This window comes from Magnolia sinica, chromosome 15, assembly GCF_029962835.1.
Source record: "Magnolia sinica isolate HGM2019 chromosome 15, MsV1, whole genome shotgun sequence".
In the NCBI taxonomy this organism is placed as follows: domain Eukaryota; kingdom Viridiplantae; phylum Streptophyta; class Magnoliopsida; order Magnoliales; family Magnoliaceae; genus Magnolia; species Magnolia sinica.
Window position 1 is genome coordinate 26,458,189 of NC_080587.1, and position 20,870 is coordinate 26,479,058.

General features: G+C 38.2%; 1 non-coding gene and 1 pseudogene across 1 annotated transcript; both read right to left on the reverse strand.

Annotated features, from left to right (window-relative positions):
- Positions 1 to 977: 977 nt before the first annotated feature.
- Positions 978 to 6,537, reverse strand: LOC131227293 (uncharacterized; annotated as a pseudogene).
- A 6,098-nt stretch (positions 6,538 to 12,635) lies between these two features.
- Positions 12,636 to 12,742, reverse strand: LOC131228286 (small nucleolar RNA R71). Its single transcript, XR_009162797.1, has one exon. It is a non-coding gene; the product is annotated as a small nucleolar RNA R71 (small nucleolar RNA).
- Positions 12,743 to 20,870: the final 8,128 nt, after the last annotated feature.

Sequence of the window (20,870 nt, forward strand, 5' to 3'; positions counted from 1 at the left end):
ACGCACCCATTACTTTTTATCAAATCAAAAAACCGAGCGCTCTTGAATTTGATGGTTGAAATCCTATGTCTCCTCCTCTTTCTTCCACTTCTCCATAAGAGTTGCAGTGAGCTAGGCAGCCCACTTAGCTTGGACCGAGCTTGGAAGTATTTATAAGAATTCTATAAGGTGGCCCTCATATCAACAATCTAGATTTCCCCAAGGGTTGGATTATGTGATCGGACATACCAGTTAACCCTACAAAATTGTGATTCATTTATAATTGTATAAGGGGTAGTACGCTAGGTTGGATCCCAAGCCTACATACGACTAAAGCTTCTATTCTCATCCCAGTGCATCTCTAAAGGGTGTAAGGTGTGAAAGACTGCGGCATCAAGCCTAGCAATGGTGTACTAATCAAGTACGCCTTTTGTTTTTTTATTTGATCTCCATGCGCAGGCATAGTATGGCCCGTTCCAATTCTACATTATAATTTATAGTATTAGGTCAGCCTATGGGCATGACTTGGGCCTGGCATGCATGACCCAATGAAGATTGGAGCTGGGTTTGTGCTCAAATCATTTTAACCCAACCCCAGTTATTCTCGCCTCACCTAACGTGACTTCATATATGCATGTCTTATATCCTACAAATATGTCATTCTAATCCTCAATTAGACAACCCATGCATATTGAATATAGACGGTTGATTTCGTTCCTCCGAGTGTTTATTTCTTTATGCATGAATGGCCTACTTGATCAACCGACAGATTGGTAAAGTTCAGTGAAGTATTGGGTTTTTATCAAATTTTAGGTTCCACAAATTCATCCAACTAACGGTTGAGATATTCCGCACATTTGCAGCACCACAAAATTTACAATCATTAAAAATTAGGCAAAATCATCCTTTTTATTTTATTCTTTTTAACATTTTCAAGCAACACAGCATAGTTATTAGTGCACAAAATGATTTTTGCTTCTATTTACGAATACAAAAAAAAAAAAAAAAGAAAAAAAAAAAGAAAGGGATTTCTAAACTCATCCAAGTAGAATTCCTGGCTAAATTATAAGATGAACCATGAGAACATGTCCTCCATTTTCTTTAAGGAAATTATTGAAACATTCAATTACCCCCTCTTGAATTTGATTATTCATATATTATGCATCCACAACCATTGTACACATAGCCTACATTCTCAATCTAAACCAACCAAATTATGGGCCCTACTTTCGTTAGATGATCCTAACCTCTGATTAGACAAGACCCATTTATCAAATTTCGTCAGTTAAACTGTTTTCAACTGTCCATTCAGTGATCCATCTACAAAATCTGGCCCATGTTTTCAATGGTTTTGATTGAGATAACATGTATATCATGTGGTATACAGTGGTAATTGTGTGCAAGGTGTAGACAGTCCTACTCATAAAATAAAAGAAGGAATTCATACTAAACTCTTCCCACTTAATTCCCTACTCTCCCAATCCTCAGAAAAATGGGATGCCTCACAATCCGAGTAGTAGTATCCTCTTCTCCCCATGCACGCTTGAAATCTTCCACCACTTCCTCACTCAACAGCTCAATTCCCTTCTCACGCGCTGTCTGATACGCGGACCATGATCGTTAGTACGTAAGATACCCACCTAAATTCATCGATCTCTTCTTCTCGAACTCGAACGGTCCAGTGTGGTCAGTTCCCTCCACCGGTTCGAACGGAAATCGAAACTCCTATACTCATCATCCACCATCTTACGAGCCGAAGCCCAGTAGGGTGCCAACTCAGCATAAAATCGCAAAAAGACGGCGTCGACTGAGTCATTGACTCGTGGCACATTGTAACACCATACTGCAAGCACTCCATTGGGTTTCTTGAGTACCAAGTTCACTTGTTGGTAGAATGTGGGGTGATCAAACCAGTGGAAGGCTTGGGCTACTATCACTACATCGACCGTTCCATGTGGGGCCACATCGCGTGCGAGTTCCTCAGCGGATATCGTGGAGGGAGTATGTTCGTAGCGGATGTTGGGGAGCTTTTGCGCGAAGGAGAGCTGTTCTGGGCTTGCATCTGTGGCAATTACGTTCTTGTAGATCCCAGCTAACTGAAAAAGGATGCATTCACGACGGCCATGAGAAAATAGGAATGATTTAGTTGTTGAGGTGCATGGATGATGCAGTGGTGTAAATATAGTGTGTAAACATTAGATGGGCATCCATGAGTGGGCCATCAGGATATGTGTCCTACCAGGGTGGAACACCATTGAAGCAAGAGAACATTGTGTTGGATAAGTCAAGGCATACTACGGAGAAAATCACTACAGAAGATCACGGCAGCAAATCAAGTGTAACTGCACCTTGATTCACGGCCACAAAATTATCTCAATCTCTTTCCATGTATATCTCCATAATACATTTCCTTATTTGTAGATTCCTGTAAATCCGATTCTATAGACATACGGCTGTAAACAAATTGTCACCAATTGTACAGTTACTGATTTAAATATACATCATCTCTCGCTGTATGGGACACGAGAGTTTCCAGCATTCTTGTTTTCCTTTCAAGGCAGTTTGGATGCTACCAAATAATCAGCTTTTTTAACTTACATAAGTTAACAAGTTACCGTTTTTTAAAAAAAATAATAATAATAAATTAGTTTGGTTATTAAATATGAATAAGTAGCTTTTTAGAAAAAATAAATTTTTTTAATTGATTTTTAACCTCTAAAAATAACTTATTTTATTAATTTTCACTGGTGATATAGCAATTTAGAAAATTATTTTAGAGAATATGCTTTGTGGCCATGAAAATAATGAATAGGTAGATCATCTAACGGGCCTAACATGATGATGGCCCATATCAAGGTGCTAATGATGAATGGCCCACATCCAAGGCAATTGCTCCGCATGATGGGCAACCCATATTGAAAGGTGGGACCCACGAGATGGGCAACCCACACCAAAGCCGAGCTCCACGTGATGGGCAATTAATAATGGTGGGCCCCACATGATGGATGATCCACCTCAAGGTGGGCCCCACATGATGGACAATCTACGTTAAAGGTTGGCTTAATGATGAGAGGCCGATATCCAAGGCGGGTCCTACATGATGGACGGCCCACATCGGAGGTGGGCCCACATGACGGATGGTCCACATCAAAGGTGGGCTCCACATGATGGGGAGTGGATATTGAACATGGGCCCTACATGATGGACAATAACATTGATTGTGAGCCAACATGATGGACAATAACATTGATCTTGAGCCAACATGATGGATGACTAACATCAAAGGTGGGCCCTACCTAATGAACCATGCACATTAAAAGTTGGCCCATAATTATGAATGGCCCACAACCAAGGTGGACCTTTGCATGATGGACGGCTCACATCAATGGCACGGCCGACACAATGAATGATCCACATCAAAGGTTGGCCCCACATGATGGCCGGTGGATGTGAGGGGGACCAAACAAACTTTCGGAATACTTATGATGTTAGAAACCAAATATATTTTTCTACTTTTATATAATAAATATATTGTTTACCAAACATACTTATCTACTCATTAAGTAGAAACCAAGATAACCTATTTATGGCATAAGTAGCTTATCTAAAATAACTTACATTCCAAATGCCCCTTTAATGGTACCAATGGTTGGGTCAACTAGCTTTTAGGATGGGTTTGGATCAAGTTAATGGGTAGTGGGTTGTTGTAAAATGTGGCCATTCTAAGTAAATGGTTGTGCTCGGGTAGATCTGACCCAACCTGACCAGCCTAGATAGCTCATCAGAGCTGAACCAGATTATATGACCCAACCTACTCCAAGCCCCATAACAAATTAATTGATAATAATTATAGATACATTCAGCATGATAAACCTTTAGCCCCATGTTCCATTCTTAAACCTGGTCAGATTGGTTGAGCCCAAACTAATTAAAATTCAACAAATCATGTTAGGTTGGGCTTGGCCTTGATGAATTTTAAGTGGGTCAGGTTGGGCCACAGGATGATGAGTTGTGGGTAAAGTAGAGGCTGGAATTCTTGGCACGTTTTCCAAATCTGTTCTGGTGATATATATATATATATATGGGAAATGGTTCTATGCGTAGAGCTCACGTGAGCTTCCCATGAGGTCGAGCTGTGTGGGCTCCACCGTGAGGCGTGTCGAAAATCAACATCGTGCATTTGATGGGTCCCATTTAAATTACGGGATATCCCAAAAATCAACCGTACACGGAACTCAGGTGGGTCATACCATCTAAAATCATATGAAGACATGCCTAAAACATATAAAAGCACTTAGTGGGGCCCACATGAATTTTGGATGTGTCTAAAACTTGGTATGACCCCTCATCCAACTGGAACACATATAATGGATGGGCTGGATTTGTGAATCACGTCTCGATGGGCCCAAAAAACGATTATAAATGTTTTAACGGGAGGATAACCCCTCTCAACTTTTGCATGTGGTGTGGCCCACACATGTCATAGATTGATTTGAATTTTAAGCCCGAGGCCTACCATGGAATGGTGCATCTGACTGACGAGGTAGATGTTCAACACGAATCATATATATATATATATATATATATATATATATATATATATATATATATATATATATATATATATATGGAAATAATTCTATACCGTGGAGCTCATGGGAACTTCCCACGAGGTCGAGCTATGTGGGCCCTACCGTGATGCATGTCGAACATCAACACCGTGCATTTGGTGGGTCCCCTTTAAATGATGGAATATGTTAAAAATCAGTCATATACGGAACTCAGGTGGGCCATACCGTCTAAAATCATGTGAAGACATGCTTAAAACATATAAAAGCACTTTGTGGGGCCCACATAAAATTTGGATGCATCTAAAACTTTCTGACCCCTCATAAAAGTGGGACACACATAATAAATGGGCTGGATTTGTGAACCAACCCTCGGTGGGCCCAACAAATGATTACGAATGTTTTAATCGGAGGTTAACCCCTCTCAACTTTTGTACACTTTTATACGTGGTGTGGCCCACAAAAGTCATCGATTAATCCATTATGTGTGTCCCACTTGGATGAGGGGTCGGACCAAGTTTTAGACGCATCCAAATTTCAGATGAGCCCTACCAAGTGCCTTTATATGTTTTAGGCATGTCTTCACAAGATTTTAGATGGTATGGCCTACTTGAGTTCCGTACACTTTTGGGATTTTTGGGATATCCTATAATGTAAAGGGAACCTATCAAACACACGGTGTTTATGTTCAACACGCATCACGGTGGGGCCCACACAAATCAACCTCACAGGAAATTCTCATGAGTTCCACATAGAACCTTTTCCCATATATATATATATATATATATATATATAAGCGGGTTTCTTCAATGTTACCAGATATTCCAAAAATCAGCACTATCTAAAATTCAAGGACCGGGTGTTCTAACTCCCCAGAATCTACCACCTAAGCAAGAGTAAGGATCCCACTTAGTGACTAAGTATGTTTTTGCTATGGTTGAAACTTTAGTGTGACCTCTCATCCAAGTGGAGGACACAATGGATGAGTTGTATGCCTTAGCAACATCTCAGTTGGCCCTGTATACCATCACGAAGGTTTCAATGAGTGTGTGTCGACTCTCAACTGTTGTCAGTGGTGTGGCTCACTTAAGCCATCGATTAGCCTGATTTTTAGGCATGTGGCCCGTCATGGAAGAGTGCATCTGAATGATGAGGTGGATGCTCGACATATATCATAATGGGGTCCACGGAGGATAAACCTCACGGGAGGCTTTCAATGAGATGGACCGCATAGTACCCTTTCCCATACATGTGTGTTCGCATTTATGCTGTAGCCGGCAGTTGAAAAGTTAAGGCCAATTTGGTCATGATGCCGCCTTAAGTTGAAAATTCAAAATATATAAGACCTCTAATAAGTACATATTTTTAGGACTTCGTTGACGTAGATCCCTCGATGACCGGAGTATAAAATGTCTCGAGTCCAACCGAGCTGGACTATAAGCTCCAGTCCAACAAGTCGATAACTTCCAATCTTTTAAGCGTATAAAAAATCCAACCCGTCCAATAGCTTGGCCCTATCACGAGGATCATCTTAAATTAAAATAAACTATATCTATCTATATTTATATTTTTCTATTTATTAGTGGCCAGACATTTGTTTTCTATGGTGTGGCGGCTGTGGCCATGATTTTCAGTAGATTGCATTGATAATTACAATAACTCATCATCATAGTAGGGCCAACCTTTTGGAAGGCTTGGATGTAAGATACACGTAATAGATTGAAAATTATCCGTAACTTGTATTCGAACCAATTAGACTTGAGACATTCTCATCGGATAGAGAGAGAGAGAGAGAGAGAGAGAGAGCGTATAGATACAGCAGCCTGGCCACTGCCGGTACCGACGTCCCAAGCAAGCTCGTGGTGAGGCGTCTTTGATGCAATGAATTGAAAAAGATCCGTTGGGTAACTCGGCCGACTTTCTACATACTCTTTTGCCTGGTTTTTGAACAAATCAGCCATCTTTCCTTCTCTTTCTCATTTTCTCTCCCTCTTTCTCACATTTTATAAACAGATATGAGCCGTCAATGACGTATTACGTTTCCCTTTGACGCAATCCGTGACGTTAATTCACATTAAGAATCTTAATGAGCGGCCGCCGGGGTTACTTTCGCAGAACAAGAGTCACGTGGTTGTCACTTACATTACATCTACTCCATTCATTAGGTACTCTTCCTTCTTTTAACCATTCATTCCAAAAACCATGATAAATCAAAACCCAAGGCCCACCTTCGTGTTTATATGCCATACAATCCATTGAATTGACAACGTTGCTGATCGAGATGAAATCATTACGCAAAAATTAGGCGGGCTATACTACATAAATTTAAAGGTTTTAACTAGAAATCTTTTGGTGTGGCCCACCTGATTGTTGAATTATCATGATTTTTCTGGTCAAGGACAAATAAAGGATGGTGTACTTGATGTACGGCGTAGATTACTTTTTAACGTGAAGTTGTTTCTCCCAAGTCACTGAAAGTAACCCTGGTGGGTACCTTGCGCGAGGTACTTTAGTATTTTCTTTATTTGATACTCTGGTTGGGTGTGACGCTTGATACGTAGGCACGTAGAGCTTTTACACTTGGGAGTTATTAACTCAAATCAACCGACTAAATTGTTGAACTCACCGTATCTAAGTTAGTCCTAAAATCAGATTATAGTTCGGCAATTCTAACCTCTGATTCTCTGTTTGGTTTTTTTTTTTTTTGGTATTTTGACACGCGCACACACCCCCACGCACTCACGCTAGCAGAATTAAACGACTAAATTGTTGGACTCACCGTATCTAAGTTAAAGTCCTAAAATCAGATTAATTTGGCAATTCTAACCTCTGATTCATGGACACTTGTTTCTACCCGTTCAATTAATGTCCACCAATCCGATAGTTAAATAATTAAATAAGTGCAATTTTCGGGTGTCCATATATTTAAATTGCAGTTTATAATTTGGACAGTTTAATCTGAATTATGTGTATGCCATGTATGCAATTTCTAAGTGCCTCCATATCATCCATCATACTCTGTCAGAGTATCGACATTTTCCTCTTCCCAAATATCTAGTTCCGGGAAGCACACTTGTTACATCTGGGAGCCGAGGGAAGGGCCTTTGTGGACGGAGGATCCACCAAAAATCTCATGGATTGAACGGTCCTAACACCTCACAACAGTGGCCCAAGTAAATAAATAGCCAAAGATTCCATGGCTAGGATTTTTCGATCTGAGGGTGTTTTGGATCATCTCTCATCCATGGTTGGGCCCATTAAATTAACGGTCTAGATCAAGGAAATATCGATACAAAATGGATAGAGTTCTGCCCCTTGATGGCGGTAACTAGTAACTACTAAGGAAACCATGGGCTCCCTTACATGGCGGTAACTACTAAAACATCCGAGATTCAAATATCTTTGCGGTGTATTGGATGGGATTAAGTGTAGTGGGATTAAGAATGTATATAATTATTGCATATGGTAGGGATTGCCCAATTAGAATAAGAATATCATAGGACAAACATAACTCCATACTATTTTTGTTACAAGGCGGCATTCGGTCCTTTGTTTGTTGGCCATTGAATAGATAATATATTAACTAACATTTGAAACCGTTGATAATAACATATATGTGTTATATCTGTACCGTTCATCCATTTTGCAACCTCATTTTATGGCATGGGCATAAAAATGAGGTAGATCCAAATCTTATGTGGACCACAACATAGAAAGCAGTGGGGACAATGACGCCCACCATTGAAATCTTCCTAAGGTTCACCATAATGTTTATTTGTCATCCAACCTGTTCATAAGGTCAAACAGACCTGGATGAAGGGAAAACGCAAATATCAACTCAATCCAAAACTTGAGCGCTATGTTGAGGTCCACTTGAGCGCTAGATCTTCTTGATTTTTAGGCCCATGCCCTAAAATGATCTTGAAAAATAGGTAGACAGTGTGGATATAGCTCATACATCATGGCGGGACCTATAGAACAACTTCTTGACATCAACAAACTTTTTCAAAAATTTTCAAATGAAATGGCTGAAAGCAATACTACAATACTCATAATCCAAAAGAGACCAAATGTAAATTCCATTTAACCTAATCCCAACCTTTCCCATTCTCCACAACTATTGGATGGAATTTGCACGGACCAAATGCAATTCCATCCCACCTAATCCCATCTAATACCATGAGCCAAACATCGTTTGTTTTTAGCCCACTGATCAAAGGGTAGGATCTTCCAACTCCAAACCCTTTACAAATTTTTGTTGAAATTTTGGTTTAAAAAAATCAAAATATTTTAAAATTTTCATTTTCTCGCTAAAAACGATATTGAAATTTTAAAATGAAAAATCGCAGTTTCTTTAGTCCCACATTGGAAAAAATTAAAGAAATTTTGTGGTTTATAAGTGGATGTTTGTGTAGTATTCTTACTTGGAGAATTGGAGGTTGAGATGCTTGGGTGGTATGTTCTAGTGCGAACGCATGCACGTGCGCTCGGGCGAGGGTTGTGTGGTTATAGTGGCACTAGATGACACACTTTGCACTTCGTACTTATGTGAATCATCGTGAGCGGTGCGAGGAGTGTGAGATGAGCCTAGGTTTTATAGACTGTTGGGAATGGTCGGATTTATGGATCCAAAACTTTCATCCGTTTTGAGAACGTCTAATAGCCTTAAAAGCCACAACGGTTCGAAAACAAACGGGCTTTGATGATCCAACGGTCAGATCGTTTGATCCAACGATCTGAAATGCCCCAAATTAAGTATCAACCTTCAGAAATGTTTTACAAGCATTCTGAACCATTAATAACCACCTAGCAACAGTCCACTCCTCTAGTGCCTATATATACTGGACCATTCCGGTCTAGAATCAATCAACTCTAACAGATCCCATCAGAATTCATCTGATCTCTCCAAGAACTTTTTCCTTCTAAGAATATTGTTAGATGACCACTAATCCAGTCTGTCAGATGATCAACGACATTTGCAAAGTTCCTAAGTAAACCCTTTGTGATTGCTGCATGTAAGATCTAGTTATAAGGCTTGTCTTAACCTATAACTAATTCGTCTGTAACCCATCAACAATTGATAAGGGGGGAAATCAAGCTTTAAGAACAACGTATTTATATGTGATTCGGCCTAGTGCTAAAACTAAACAATTTTATTTTATTTTTGGTTTTTCCAATATATTTTCCAACAATCTTAAAGCTTAATTATGGATATCGAAAGTATTGCATTAGTGAAACTGATGAACTAGGATCTGATCAGATTAAACCAATTTGATAGTACAAATTTCACCAGGTGGTAAGACAAGTTGAAATTTCTTCTCGCTACTTTGAAGATATTTTACATTATGGACCCGAATCTTCAGCCTCTACTAGAAGCAACGGACAACGATATTCCAAAATAGATCGCTGCCAGAATTAAGCGATAAAAAGACGAATTATTGTGTCACGACCATATTCCTAACACGCTTTCTGATCGGTTGTACGATCTGTACATAGGAACTACCTTAGCAAGAAAAATTTGGAATGCACTAGAATACAAGTACAAGGCTAAAAAAGAAGGAACACTGAAATTCATAATCGCCAGGTACTTCGATTTCAGGATGATAGACAATAAATGTAACACCCTGGTTCCTAAAACTCGAGTACACTATTCGTTTTCCAAAACCCTGAGTGTTAACCTTGAGAGATTACCCAAATTTCATGTTGTTGAGGGTCAAATATTACATATTATCCCTCATTTATTACTTGTTTTTATGAACATGATAATGCTTAATGTTCTATTTTAATCATGTTTGTGTTGCAAGGTGAATTTAAGAGCTTGGATTGAAAAGGAAGCTAAAAGCATGGATTTAACGCTCAAGAATCACCAAAGCTAATGATGGATCTTATGAGACTAAGAATGAAGAAATCACATGCCAAAGATCCAAGAAAACCAAGTGAGGAATGAAGAGAATCGAAGACTTGAAGTAAAGAAAAGGAACCCTAAAAATATGCTTGCTTCAATTAGTGTAAGCCCTCCTTCGACCAGTCTAAGGCTCCTGCTCGACTAGTCGAAGATTCCTCGACTCGAACTCTAGCAACATGAACTTTTAATTTCACGCGATCCTTGACTAGTCGAAGACTTTCCTCGACCAGTCGAAGGTGCCCTCAACTAGTCGAAGGTTACGCGTCTAAGGTTACGTAGACTGCACATGGACTGCATAAATTTGAGGCAGTTCCAAGGTCGGTTTATGAATTTAAGGTCAGTTCGCAAGAGGGTGTGGCATAACTATAAATAGGAGTACCTAAGATGTTCCTAAGCATCTTCTAGGGTTTAAGGAGTGGAGCAAAAGGGTGGAGCCACCGTTTAGGAGTTTTTCTTCTTCTTCCTTAGTTGTTTTTATACTTTTCTTCAGAGTTTTTAGTTCAATTATGTTTATGGTTGGCTGAACCTCTTAGCTAGGGCTAAGAGGTGAAGCTTTTAGCATGATTAAGATGTTTGTTTTGCTTTGACTTATATTTTTTTGAACTCTCTTGGATTCTAGTTTGATTATAAGGAATATTTTTAGTTGTTAATATTTTGTTGTAACAAATTACAATAGATCTGCGATAACTTTGAACATATTCTTTTCCTCTTTGAGATTGTGGGATTGGTTAATCTTATTGTTCGCCATCATCCCTTGGGCATGGTAGGGTGACAGAATTCCTCCCATAATTCTCCTACATTCATGATTATATCCATGAGAAGTTTAGAGATTCAATCATCTCTCTCTTTTTCCAATTGGATAGGATAGGACTCTAATTTCAATTGGATTTCCTAAATCAAGTAGGGTAGCATCCTTATTGCTACAAGTTGATCCTTGGCACCCTAGTTCCCACATTTAAATTCACAAGTTTCAATTATAAATTCACAATTACTCTTTCAAATAATTTCAGATTTAGTTTTAGATCTTCTTCTACTTATAGTTCTAGTTACTTTTAGAAACATACGAGTTTAGTCCCTGTGAATTCGACCTCAGTCTTACCGAGATTATTACTACATTGCGACCTTACACTTGGGGTTCTGAACAAGTTTTTGGCGCCGTTGTCGGGGACTAACGGTTGCATTTTTCTGAGATTAACTAGTTTTGGAATTAGGTTAACATTATGGTTTCTTTACTTTCTATTTTTAGGTTAGGGTTTTTTTGAATTATTTTTAAAAACTAACTTTCTATTTCTAGGTTAGAAGCTTTCCTAATTTGTTTTTAGAAAATAATTTGTTTTTCTATTTTGTAGGATCTTAATATAAAAACTTCTAATTTGGTAACCTCTTTCTAATATTCTTCCTTTCTTTTCTAGATTTCCTATTTGACTTAGGTTTCTTTCTTTTTAGGAATAGGTTAGATTTTTCTTATTTTCTGAATTTTTTCTAATCTAGGGGTTTTAGAGCTTTCTAAATTTAGAATTTTTTTAAAAAGGATTTTTCCTGTATTTCTTTTTTAGAAACTAACATTGTTTTCTGTTTTGTAGGGTCCTAACATTGAACTCTGATCTGGTAACATTCTTCTAACTTCTTCCCTCTAACTACTTTCCATACTTGTTGTAGGAATTAGAAAAGGAGTTTTGGTTGAAAAATTGATTGACAAGTTAGAAAATCCTTAAATATCATCTGAGAGCATGACTCAAGAACATCGGATTGATGAAGGCCCTATACATCACACGCCACTTATTAGGACGATACATGATGAGAATGTAGTGCATCGAGTTCCCCCGGTTCGAACGTTACGAGATTATTTACAACCGGTGAGAACAAGTTCACCTTTTTACATAATTCTTCCAATCAATACAGGAAATGTGAACTTTATAACTAAGATAATCCAATCACTTCCTAAGTTCCATGGACTTGATTCAGAAAATCCATATATGCACATTAAAGAATTTGAATAGATTGTTACTACCATATATTTTAATGATGTTCCGTCTGATACAATTAGCCTTAAATTATTTCCATTCTCTCTAAAAGAAAAGGCCAAATCATGGTTTCATTCATTAAGGCTTAGATCCATTGGCACATGGGCAAAGATGAGCCAGGAGTTCCTTAAAAAGTTCTTCCCAACTCATAAAACCAATACTCTTAGACGAGAAATAATAAACTTCTCCCAGAAAAATAATGAGACATTCTTTGAATATTGGGAACGGTTCAAAGACTTACTTCTCGCCTGCCCACACCATGGTTATGAAACTTGACGGACAATTGATCTTTTTTATGATGGACTTAGTCCAAACATGCGCCAATTCGTACAGATGATGTGTAATGGTGAGTTCATAAATAATAAACTAGAAGATGCATGGGATTACTTTGATATGTTATCTGAAAACGCTCAATCATGGGGCACATCAAACCAAGCTAGTATTCTCAAGGAAATGCCAAGAGAGATAGGAATACATGTACTCAAGAAGGAAGATGATATTAATGTACAGTTGGCAATTCTCGCACGAAAAATTGAGGACTTGGAATCTAGGAAGGAATCAACTCAACCTAAAGCAGTCGTCGAAACCGCATGTGGAGTTTATGAGAGCGATGTACACCCAATCAAAGATTGTGTTACAATCTCAGCTTTTCAAGAGGTGTTTCACATTCAAGCAGATACTACAAACGTATATCAACGACCACTACGACCACTTAGTGCACCAAGTTCTGACATGCACACTCCTGATGAGTGGAACATTGATTGGGGAAATGAACCAACTACAAATGTAATTAATTATCCACAAGGGCCATTTAGTGGACTTCCAGTAGGGAGAACCCTTGAGGATACATTAGATGCATTTAGGTAAGAGCAACTGCAGGCTATGATGAGCTTAGGACTTCGATTGCAAGACATGAGGCACAACTGAATATTAGGGAGACCGAGATCTTTCTGGCTCAACAACAACCTAACATAACAAGACAACGTGATATACGTGATCTCAAATCTTCAACTCAACATCCGGAACATGTTAAGACCATCACCACCTTAAAAAGTGAAAATGAAAAAGACAAAGAGATTCCAAGGAAGGTTGAGAAACCTAAGGAATCCAAAAATTTAAAGGATGGTAGTGAATCTAGCAATGTTCTAAATGACAAAGAGCCATTGTAAGGATACAAACTCATGGCCCCATTTCCCAAACGTCTCATCACATAAAAAAGGCTAAGTGAGAGTCAAAATTTCTAAAAGTTTTTCAATAAGTCAAGATCAATACCCCCTTTGTTGGATGAAATTAAACAGTTTCCATCTTACGCCAAATTCTTGAAAGATATGTGTGCGGTAAAGCGGAAGATAAACGTACATAAAGAAGCGTTTTTTACTGAACAGGTGAGTGCCATAATCAATCGAAACACTCCCCCAAAATATAAGGATCCTATAAGTCCTACAATCTCATGTGTGATCGGAAACTTCAAGGTAGATAACTCACTTTTAGACCTTGGGGCAAGTGTCAATCTGATGCCATACTCGGTATATGAATTATTAGGCCTCGGTGAGTTAAAACCTACCAAAACAACATTACAACTAGCCGATCGCTTGACTAAAATACCGAGAGGTAAGATAGAAGATGTGTTGGTCCAAGTCAATAAATTTTACTACCTAGTAGATTTCATCGTCTTGGACACACACTCAGCTTCAAATATGGGCGCTTAAATTCCAATCATATTAGGTCGGCCATTCCAGGCCACTGCCAATGCTATCATAAATTGCCAGAATGGAATAATGAAAATATCTTTCGATAATATGATGGTAGAATTCAATGTGTTTCATTTGCATAAACCACAAGAGGATGAGGACCTAACCCATGAGATGAACTTGATAGATACATTTGAAGATGATGAGTCTCTTTTAATGGAAACTCCTGAATCTCTGGATGTTTGCCTGGCGCACTTTGTGAATTCAAACAATCATATTGGCTAGGAAGTTGATGTCACTCCTTCCACTAACACTAAAATCTTACCATTATAGGTGGAGGAGATAAATTCTAAATCGGAGCCTACAACTTCGGATTTTAAAGGGACCACGGAGAACAACCCTTTTGTTATTCAATTGTTTATGGTCTCTTAGTTACCTTAGCTTACTAATATTGAGAAATTATCATCTGCAGGTGAATCATATATACTTTGGATACCTCAGGAGATTAAAAGGAAACCTTATGCTGAGGTCCATAAATTTCTCTAGAAATTCATGCTCCAGGGCATCCAAGCCTAGTACAAAAGGGAATTCCGGATGATCTTGTTGAGAAACTTACTGAGGAATTTATCAAGATACTGGCCGGAGGAGGAACCTTACTGCATGACTAAGTAGCTTTTCCCTGTTTTCCTAGTCTAGGTTTATTGCATTCATATGATTTAGGACTAGGATAGCTTGCTTTTTGCTGTTCAGGATAGTTTTCTTATCGTTTGTTTAATTTTGGTGCCAACCCATCTTCACACTGAGATCATTGGAAAAGCCCCAAAATTCCTTCTTCAGGTATTATCCTTCAATCACTTCCCTTTTCTTTTCATTGACTCTTTTGCATCACATGCTTATTTCTTTTACATTGAGGACAATGTAGATTTTTAGGTTGGGGATGGGGGATTAAGTAAACTAATCAATATTTTCTTAGTTTTAAGCAAAATTTTTAAAAATTTTCAATGTTTCAAGTTGAAATCTGTTTGGGGAAGCGATGAATTGTGTGCTTAAGAATGTTTTGGGTATTATAAGATAGAGATCAAATTTTGGATTGTTGGAGTTTGATCATCTAAGTAACTTATCACCGAAATTCTTGCGCTCAATTGATTGAAAGGTAGTTTGAATATCATATTAATCTAAATCACAAGACACATTCAATTTGTCTTTTGTAAGACATACTAGATGTTCTGCTTGTTACCATGTGAATCATTAATAGATGGTGAGAATCAAGTCTGGAGAATTTTATCCACCTTAAAAGAAAAAAAAACCAATTAAAAAACAGGAGATTGACAAAAAGGTCATGAATGACGAAGAAGAATGACAACGTCTTTTGAAAAAAGTCTCTGAAAAGAATGTAGAGTCTTTAAAAAAAAAAAAGAGTGTATAAAAAATGACTGTTAATATAAAATCAAAAAATGGAAAAAGAATGAGAAGGGGATAAGTTCGGAATCAATACTTGAATTTTTAAACTAATTCTTGATATGATGAGCATGGCTAACATTATAAAATGATAGTATTCTTTATGGAAGTAAGTTGATTTTCACTGAGCATATTGAAAAACTTGATATGCGAACTATGCTTTGACTTAATGGATAAAGAATTTATTTGATTGATTGCTAATGTGATTCACCTCTAGGTTTTCAAAATACCTCTTTCATGTCTTGAGTTTACTCATTCATACTTGATTACACAAAAGATTGTTTTATAAAAAAAGGTTTGAACATTGAGCATTGAAGTTCATTTTTCGCATACTTTGCTTAGGACTAGCAAAATGCTGGTTGGAGATTGTGTTGAGGGTCAAATATTGCATATTATCCTCCATTTATTACTTGGTTTTATGAACATGACAATGCTTAATGTTCTATTTTAATCATGTTTGTGTTGCAAGGTGAATTTAAGAGCTTGGATTGACAAGGATGCTAAAAGCATGGATTTAACGCTCAAGAATCACCAAAGCCAAGGATGGATTTTATGGGACCAAAATGAAGAAATCACATGCCAAAGATCCAAGAAAACCAAGCGAGGAATGAAGAAAATCGAAGACTTGAAGTGAAGAAAAGGAACCCTAAATTTGAGGAAAACCAAATTTGAGGCGGTTTCTAAATTTTTCTAACTCGGTGCGAAAGTTGGAGTTGCAAAACTATAACTAGGAATCCCTAGGATGTTCCTAGGCACCTTCTAGGGTTTAAGGAGTAGAGCAAAATGGTGGAGCCACCGTATGAAAGTTTTTCTTCTTCTTCCTTGGTTGTTTTTATGCTTTTCTTAAGAGTTTTTAGTTCAATCATGTCTATAGTTGGCTGAACCTCTTAGATAGGGCTAAAAGGTGAAACTTGTAGTGTGATTAGGGTGTTTGCTTTACTTTGATTCATGTTTTTTTAAACTCTCTTGGATTCTAGTTTGATTATAAAGAATATTTTTAATTTTTAATGGTTTGTTGTGACAAATTACAATAGATCTGCGATTGCTTTGAATATCTTCTTTTCCTCTTTGAGATTGTAAGATTGATTAATTCTATTGTTCACCATCATCCCTTGGACATGGTAGAGTGACGGAATTCCTCCCATAATTCTCCTACATTAATGATTATATCCATGAGAAGTTCAGAGATTCAATCATCTCTCTCTTTTTCCAATTGAATAGGGTAAGATTCTAATTCCAATTGGATTTCCTGAATCAAGCAAGGTGGCATCTTGATTGCTACAAGTGGATCCTTGATACCCTAGTTCCCACCTTTAAATTCACAAGTTTTAATTATAAATTCACAATTACTCTTTCAAATAATTTCATATTTAGTTTTAGATCATCTTCTAGTTCTAGTTCTAGTTACTTTCAGAAATGTACGAGTTTAGTCCCTGTGGATTCGACCTCGGTCTTACCGAGATTATTACTACATCGCGACCCTACACTTGGGGTTGTGAACACATGTAGATTTTTTTCTTTTATCAGAGTTAGTAAACTAGCAGAATAGGAACAAATCAAGTATAAGAGGTAGTCCAAATATATATAATTGAATCATCGAGTGGTTGCCCGAAAACTTATACAAACCAATGTCTAAACTTTCCACAAAACATGATAGTACAAATTAAATGCAAATGAAGTCAGGAATAGAGAGTCGCAAGATCATCTGGCTCCTCCTATTCTATATGAACAACAACATGCGCATTATCTGCATCTCCTGCACACTGAATACGGTTTGATAGCATCAATGGATATCCTAGTGAGGTATAACTGTAACATCGCGCAAAAATCCATATAATGACCCGAGTACCACCTCAGGTAGAAATCGCTAAGGACCGAATCCTTTAGAAATTAAATAAAAATTAATTAAATACTAAACTGAATTAATCGGTGAGTTAGTTCGAATCACTTTCTATATGAACTGTAAGGCCCAAAACCAGCAGAATCGCTAGCTCTACGTTACTTAAAAACCTAGGATCAATTTCAAAACTCAGTTGCTCTTAGGAGCATCTTGAAACTCCGATCGGACCTGCATCGCGCGTCGAAAGTCCGATTACCGCGAAATTATACGATTATGACCGCCTTACTAGGCTTGACAACCATCTCGGGAATCAAGTCCAAATAGCATCCAGAAACGCACAACTTGAGCCCGAAACGAAGTGTGTGAGAAACGCGAATATCTCTAGAAAATGAACTCAAACTTAAATAAATTGGGTCGTTCGCTTGCAGGCCAAATTTAATGTTTCAGACCATCATATTCTGACCTAACTAGACCCTTGGATCAAGGAAATTTTCTAATACACGTTAATGTACTTGTGGCCCTGATCGAGTAACGATGGCCGTTGAACTGAAATTGGTCCTCCACGGTCGATTTACAAATCCGATCAGACCGAAACTTTAACATGACTTAGATCTATGGTCAGAGAACTTTCTCCAGACCGTATGTAGGAAATGGACCTCCAGATGAGCTCTGTTGGCCCGAAACAGCCACTCTTTGGCTATAACCTAAGTATATCATGACCCTGTGGCCATTGACATCAGTTCTGGGCCTATATAAGACCCTTAACCCACCCCTCTCTCATTTCATATGAATTTTCAAAACCCTAAGAGAGATAAGAGAGAAAGAGAAGGAAAAAGTAAGGAGAAAAGAGAGAGAGAGAGAGAGAGAGAGAGAGAGATAGTTGCTGGGATCCGATCCCACCGCTCCACGTGCTGAATCATCCTACCTGTAACTCTATACTGACAATTTTGACTCCATTTTTGGATAAAGAATCCTAACCTTAATCTGCTTTAGATATCTAGATAGGTAGATCAGTAAAATAGCTAACCTACTTCATGATTTAGGTAGCCGTTGTGCCATAGACAAAGGCATAGTGTTCGAACTGAGTTCGATATGAGTTTACCGATGGAAGGTGCAGACTATAAACGTGTAGGTTATGGTTTTTAAGGCTTTTAATATCAGTAATGATTTATGACTTACTTGATTGCTATTACATATGCTTGGATGCAATGTTTTCTATGTATTACATATATATATATATATATATATATATATGAACTATGTTGAAATTAATGCATCCCATGTATTTATTGAAAAGTTTGTATGAATATGGAATTATGATTTGTGCTTGCCATGATTGTTGTTTGAGAATACATGATTATTGTATGTGTGGCAACTCCCTGATGAAAGGATTTGCTATAATATATGTTATAACTAATTTATTACATGTATGTTGATATGTATAGTCTAAGTGTTTAATAAAATGTCTGAATGAGAAAATGCTTGTTGAAATGTATTTAATGAGGGTGTTGAGATTGGATTCTCAACAACCTTATCTATAGCTATAGTTTCCTTTAAGTAACCTCTCTTACTACTATGTGATTTATGGATGAAATGCCCATGTATAATAATATGTGCACTATATGTTTGTTGAAAGGCTTAAATGAGATTTATGTTTAAATTAGTTGTCACATGCTGCTTAGACTATCACATATGAATGCCTATTATGTTTGAGTACAGTTGGGACTAATACATAGTCTAGGCAATCGGTAATGGTTTACGATCAGTGGCCGAACTAGTTTCGCCACGACGGATACGTTCAATGAATCCGAGTCGTACGGTGATTATCGACAGTGGTTAGGCCACAAGGAGTGCGTGTGCACTCCGTGTCAATTAATTTAACGTATGCTCGTACCAGTCGAGCTTGTCAAGTAACCCGATTGGCCTAATGTATGTTCATCATGTATGGACTCTACTGTTTGAATCTAAGGTACCACTTACCATTGAAAAATCCGTTTAACCTTGGTACCATGATCCGCTAAGACTCATGAGCCAGCCATGGTGGTATGAGACACCGTGATCGAGCTGTCGGGCTACACTGGGGTGACGAGCCTTCCCGTAATGTCCAGTGAGCAAACTAAACTCGTGAGCCGAATACGGTGGTATGTGACACTGTATTCGAGCTGTCAGCCTACACTAAGGTGATGAGCCTTTCCCATAGTGACCTCAAGTATAAAATAGGCTTACGATCGGGTGACGAGCCTCTCGTAGTGACCTCGAGTGTGAATTAAGCATACGCTGAGGTGACGAGCTTCCCGTAGCAACCTATAGTGTAAACTCGCGAACTTGCCTATCGTATGTGATTAACTAGGATTGACGACCCTAGATGGATCATTGTTTGGGTAAGTGATATAAAGGGAGGTACCTTAGCTTTCCAAATCTGCTATATGAATAAGTCTAAGTAAGAACTTGGCTAACACGACCATGCACCACATCGCATGTGCCTTTGGTGTCCATGTTAAGCACAGTGAGAGTTTAGCATGCGGGACCGTGAGATGATGTCATAGAGGGAGTGCAGTCGAGGGCATACATCATTAATATATATCATCCTTGCATTAACCAGAGTACTTAGGAATGCTTGTTGTACTGCTTGATTGAATTAATAACATGTTAACCTTTGCCTTATAGCTCCACTGAGTTGATCATTCACTCCCACTCTGGGACAGTGTTTTAAAACACCAATCAAACTCTGTTGTAGTTTAAGATAATGGCGAGGCTTACGAGTTGGAGCCGGCCTTCTATGACGACGAGGAGGAGTTCTCCTACCTGCAACTCTCTAGCGGGTCTATGTAGACCTGGAGTTGCGTCACCGGGGCTACAGGGATATGGATTTGGTGACATGATCATACTCTAGGGTTTATATCCACTTACACATTTTATATATCTATCACAGTCTTTCGCTTACTTAATTTAATCACCTCTTAAGTATGTTATATTGATTTAGTATAATCTCACTTATGTTTAATGCACAAATATGGACAACATTTAATCATCATTATTTATGTTGCATAAGTGATGCGTTGGAATTCGGGAGTTGAGCATTTGCTCGACCCTCAATTTTCAGGGCGTTACAAGTTGGTATCAGAGCATGATTTGGATTAAACTGAACCTGGGTTATGGTAACACGATGCACACTGACGTACTTTGACTTAGGAGGGGGCGATGAAACGTAGAAACAATTGTAAGATTTCAAGTTTCACCGACGGGCGAAAACTGACCATTGAAATCAGACCCGTAGGCATCTGTGATCATGCAAGATGATCCCAATTCCTTTTCAGACCGTCCATCGATGGGTTTAGGTGATGATTCGGTGTATCTCATACTTAAATAACCTGAAAAGCATGAATATATGTGAGATGGAACCCA